Below are 5974 nucleotides of genomic sequence, written 5' to 3'. Positions count from 1 at the left end.
CGCCGCCGCTGGGGAGCCCCGCCTGGCGGCATCGGTGGGTGCCGGCGCCGATGGCATGGCTTACGCTGGCGGCAGCTGCGGCTGCGGCGGCGGCGGCTTTCAACATCAATACAACCACAACGGCTCTTCGGCGCTTTCAGCGACGCATGTACGGCGGGTGGAGACTGGCTCGCTGCTGGACGTGCCGTACGGGTCGGCGGCGGCGGAATGGCAGCCGCCTCCAGAAGGCCATCCTGAGGTCTGGCGGCAGCAGCAGCAACAACAACCGCCGCCGCCGCAGCAGCAGCAGCCGGTGCAGGCGCCAGGGGAAGCCTTTCCCGGTGTATTGCAGCGCAGCAACTCATCATCGTCACGGAATAAGCGCGTGAGCGGCGGCTGTAGCAGCCATCCCGCACACCCTTGTGCACCCGACTCCCCCACCGCCGCGAGCAGCTACAGCCGCGGCCACAGCTACAGCCGCCCACAGTACGCGGGGGGCCAAGGGGCGTACGGACACGGCTCTGCTGGCCCGGGCCCCGGCTACAGCCATAGCTACAGCCACGGCTACGGCTACAGCCACCAAAACCTGAACCACAACCTAAATCAAAACCAGCAGCAGCAGCAACAGCAGCAGCACTGCCCCCCCGGGCTCCAAGGGCCGTTAAGTCTTAGCCATCACCAGCACAGCAGAAGCGTGGTGGCGGATCTAAGCGGCAATGGAAATGGAGTTGCCTTGGGTACGTCAGCAGGTTTGGTGAACCATGGGTCGCTCGGCGGCGGTGGCAGCGTTATCGACGCCAGCGGCTTGGCGCAGCACTGGCAGGTTGCCGGCGGTGGCGGAGCGGTGACGGCAGCAGCAGCAGCAGCAGCAGCAGCGGCCGCCACCGCCGCCGCCGCCGCCGCCGCCGTTAGCAGTGAATGTGGGCACATCATGATCAGCTATGAGTGGGGCAGTCAGCAGAAGGCCCTGATGATCAAGGAGGCGCTGGAGCGGAGGGGCTTCCGGACCTGGATGGACGTGGAGAAGGTAGGAGTTTGGGATGGACGTGGAGAAGGTAGGAGAAGGTTGTTTTACGGTGGCGGGAGGCGGGAGGTGCAGATAAAGGCCGTCAGGTAAAGGCCATCCTAAGGGGGGGGAGAAATAACCCCAAAATGATACTAACCCGTCTACCCGGCCCCTGAACACACACGCCTGGGTTCAGACTCAGGCAACTGTTGCAGGGTTTGGGGATGGATGTGGTGAAGGCGGGAGGCAGATTGTGCGTGAGGCGGCATGCGCATGCGCGTGTGCGTGCGCATGTGCGTGTGCATGTTTTTTGGAGGAAAACGATGTAAGGAGAAAGGCGAAAGGGGGAACATCAGGGAAGGGGGCGGGTGGGATTGGAAGGCAGCTGCCGGCCATTATTTAAGGCAGAAGCCCCGAAACCATTACCTCTACGGGTACCTGTGACGGTGCTGGTAGTGGTGGTGGTGGCGGTGTCGCTGCCGCTGGCTCGGCAACGACTCCGAAGGACTCATAGCGCCTTGCGCTCGCCTAGCGCGAAGAGTGGCGAACTTTGATTGATTGCATCTCGTAATGGATGTCTTTATGTCCAATCCAACCCGATTTACGTGGCAACTATATCTATCCTGGTCAATTTATACTATCTGATCCTGCAATAATTTGACGTGTAGTACCTGTAATACGGTAATATGAAGTAATTTAAATCTCCCGCCTTTTCCTGTCCCCCTTGTAGCCCTACCCGACATGTACGACATTGCCTGGCCGATGACCCTGACATGCGATACCATACCCGCTGCCGTGGCAAAGATGCCACGTCATCGCCATCCTTGTCGTAACCTCCTTCCCCCCTTCTTGGTGCCCTCGGCTTGTCCGCTGATCGCCATCGTCGGGATCTGGATTTGGATCCGGACCTGCCCACCCGCGGACATCCACGCCTATCTTGTGTATGTGTGTATGTGTGTCTGTGTGTGTATGTGTCCTTTTCGTACCTCCCGGCCTCCCGCCCCTCCGGCTACCCAATAGATGTCAGGTGAGAGAGCCGCCGCCTTCGAGTGGCTTCACTTCCGCCAGCTGCTACTGCTACTACTGCTACTGCTATTGCTGCTGCTACTAGTGCTACTATTGCTACTGCTGCTGCTGCTACTGCTACTGCTGCTGCTACTGCTACTGCTGCTGCTGCTACTAGTGCTACTACTGCTACTGCTACTGCTGCTGCTACTGCTACTGCTGCTGCTGCTGCACCAAACTGGGCGTTGTTAAACACGACTGGACGTTTGAACCCAGATCGCCTATTTCTGCTTGCGTGGCTTCCGTACCACGCGGCACGGCCCCGCCTTGGCAATGTCCTCTCTTCCTCTGGTTTCACACATACACACACACACATACAAACATAACTGTATTTCTCTTTTGTTTACGAACGTCTTCATTTCCACACCCCTAATTTTCATTTCTACAACATTGCCGCATCGGATCCCCGCCCGGTGTGTGATAAATAAATTAAAAATTAAATACAACATATATATTAAGTAAGTTAAGGTTCCACTTTGTAATAGGTTCCACTTTGGAGGCTATGGCGCTGGCGGTGGAGGGCGCCACTGCCGTACTGCTGTGCATCACCAAGAGATACAAGGAAAGCCAGGCGTGCCGGGCGGAGGCCGAGTTGAGTGACGTCCGTATGTATGTTTGTATGTATGTATGTCTAGCCTGTTTTTTTATTCCCTGTTGTTAAGCTAGGGAGGGACATCTCCGTATGTCTCTTAAAACATACAGTCGAATGAAAAAGGAAATGATGAAACTGATGCAAATTAATTGACACAAAAAATGTTTTTTTATATAATGAGCCTTTTAAGATTGTCACCGTTTTACGCCGTAATTTTTTGATTTCCATGTTCATTTCCCAGCGGCACCGCTACTACCAAAGCCAAACATTCATGCCATATCGTAACTCGGCATACACACCGATCTGTGTGCGTGTATTTGTATGTATATGTGTATGTATGTATATGTGTGTAAACAGATATGCCTTCCAGCAACGAAAGCGGATTATACCCATCATGATGGAGAGGGGCTACAGGTACGTGCTGTACTGCCGTACGAGTCGTACATGGCGCGGTACGGAGCCTGTATGTGAAACCGTACTTTTTGCCATTTGTGCGCGCGGTCTCTTACTTTTATCCTCCCGGGATGTCGTCTACCCCGCCTCCCTCCTCCGCGTCCTGTTCTTAAATGCCTGCAAAATAAATGCAAAATAAATGCAAAATAAAATACAGAGACCTTACGTTCGACAAAAATAGATGTGATACGATGGAGCGATGTAAGATACTTTTTTCCCAACCTTTTACCTAATCTGATCACCTGGAAAAAAAACAGTAAACCCTAAAACCCTAAAACCGTTAACCTATGGCATGGATGCTTTATCGCATGGTGGTGCTTTATCGCATGGTGGTGCTTTATCGCATATTACATCTTATCGCATGTTTTATCGCGTAATATTTTATTACGCGTGTTTCAACGCATGTTTTGTTTGTGCAGATTTTTGTTGTCTAGCAAAATCTATGATGCCACCGATGCCACATTTTTGTATAATTCCCCATTTTCCTGGTGTGGTTTGGTCTGGTCCGGTCCGGTCCGTGGACCATTGCACAGGCCCACTGGGTGGCTCGGTATCCTGGTGGGTACAAAACTGTACTTCGACTTCTCGGAACGCCGCCTGATCAACGAGCGAGTGGCTGCGTTGGAGCGGGAGCTGGGGCCGCTGACGCGGCTCTGCAGGCGGCCAGCGAGCGCCTCCGCGTCCGCCGCTGCCGCCGCGGGGTCGACGGCGCCGCTGCCATTGTCGGCGGCGCGACCTCGCTCCACCTCCGCCGCCATCGTCACACGCGTGGCACCCCCCCACCATCATTACCATCATCATAATCACAGCAGCACAGGCATTGGTGCTGTACAGCAAGATCACCATCGTGCTCATTCCGTCGTTGGGAGGGCTGCCGTCGGCGGCGGCGGCGGCGGCGGCATGTCTTTGCGGGCTGCCGCCGCCGTCGCCTGCACCGCGGGCCATCGCTCCGAGCTGCCGTCCCCTTCGCATGGCGGTGGCTACCAGCGTCAAGGCAGCCGGCCGCGCCGCGGCAGCGGCGCGTCGTACGTACTTCCTGAGGTGCCGTATGATGTTGGAGTACCGTCAGATGAGTTGCACGCTGCCGCCGCCGTGGCAACTGCAGCTGCGGCGCCTGCGACGGCAGACGCTGCGGCGGCGGGGGATGTATCCCGACGTGCAATACCGCAGGTGGCACAGTGCAGCGGCTGCACTCGGCGGGGTAGCGTAGTTGGCTACTGCGGCGGTGGCGGCGGCAGCAGCACGTTGAGCAGCGTGGAGGAGGCGACGGACGCGACGGACGCGATCCAGGGCAGCGGCGGCGGCGGCGTTGGCGGCAGCGGAGACGGAGGCTTGCCATCTCACACAATGGTGTCCATCATGCTAGAGTCTCACAGCCCGGCGGCGTCACAGGCGGAGGAGCCGACGCCGGATAGTGAGCAGTACATTCTCGGCAGCGGCGCCGCCACCACCGTCACATCGACTGTGGAGCAAGTGGGCCCGCTGGCCCGGCCACCGCTCCCGCCGCTAGCGCCGCGGGCTTTGCCGAACCGCGGCGCTGGCGCGCCGGCAGCGGCAGCGGAGATCACCACCACCAGTACTACGCTGACGGCGTTGCCCCGTCAGCTTTCGTCAGCTTCCCGATGCGTCGAAGCTGACGTGGGCCACTCGTACGGCTGTAACGTGGCGCCAGCCAGCTCAAACGCGAGCTTTGCGTCAGCGTCGCCGCCATCTCTCACCGCGGGGTCCACCCACACGGCGTCGGAGGCGGCGCCGCCGCTGGACGATCTCCAGGACTCGCCGCCGCCAGGTGGCGGCACCGTTGTTTCAAGCGGGCCACTGGAGCCCCTGCCTCTGGAGCCCCTGCAATCTCAGGGCCCTGCTAAGCTCCGTCAGCACCTCCATATGCACGACGACCATCACCATCCTCACCAACAATTTCAAGCCGGCGTAGATGGGACGAATGAGATGTTGCGCCCGGACGTACATACAGATCTACACGAACTCCCCCATCCACACGTGCATACACACACGCATGGCCAGTTGCACGGCGTCTCACATTTGCACGCGGACTGGCGGCACAACAACGCCCTGAAGACGCACGTTTCCGCCGACGGCGACGCCGCGGCCGTACGACAGCAACCGCTTGGTACGGCAGAGCTGGCGGCTGCGCCGGCGGCAGTTATAGAACTGGCAGCAGGCGGGGAGCAGGCCATCGGCAGCGGTGGCGGCAAGGCAACGGTCGATGGCAACGGCGATGGCGTTGCTGCTGGCGGCGGCGGCGGTGCTGACGGCGACGGCGAGTCGGTACTCGAGGCTGATCCACTGATGCTGCATCTGCCGCCACCGATTGCGTTGGCGCGTCTGCGGTGCAGCAGTGCCGGCGGCAGCGGCGGCGGCGCCGGTGCACACGACGGTCTGGGACTTTGGCGGCGGGAAGGAGCTGGAGAGGGCGGACGCGGTCGCGGCGGCGGCGGCGGCGGCGGTGATGGCGGGGACTTATCGCCGATGGGCGCGTCTGGCACCCCGCAACGGTTCGATCCCCTACGGGAGCTGCCTTTCGGCGCCCCTTTCTACAAAGGACATCACCATCTCGACCGCCACGATCGCCATCATTACCAGAACCGGCACCATGATTTCCACCTCGCCCACAATTACCGCCACCACCACCACACCACCAGCAGCAGCAGCAGCCGCCCTGTCACGCACCACCACCAACACAGGGAGCTTTGTGACTTGCAGCCGCAGCAGAGCCTGCTGCCGGGCTTCCAAAACTCTAGCCAGCAACACCACCAGCAACAGCAACACCACCAGCAACAACAGCAACAACAGCAACGACAGCAACAACAACAACAGCAACAACAGCAACGACAGCAACAACAGCAACAGCAGGAGGTTGA

The sequence above is a fragment of the Volvox carteri genome (assembly GCF_000143455.1).
Source record: "Volvox carteri f. nagariensis unplaced genomic scaffold VOLCAscaffold_56, whole genome shotgun sequence".
NCBI classification, from domain to species: Eukaryota; Viridiplantae; Chlorophyta; class Chlorophyceae; order Chlamydomonadales; family Volvocaceae; genus Volvox; species Volvox carteri.
This window is presented reverse-complemented; position numbering follows the sequence as displayed.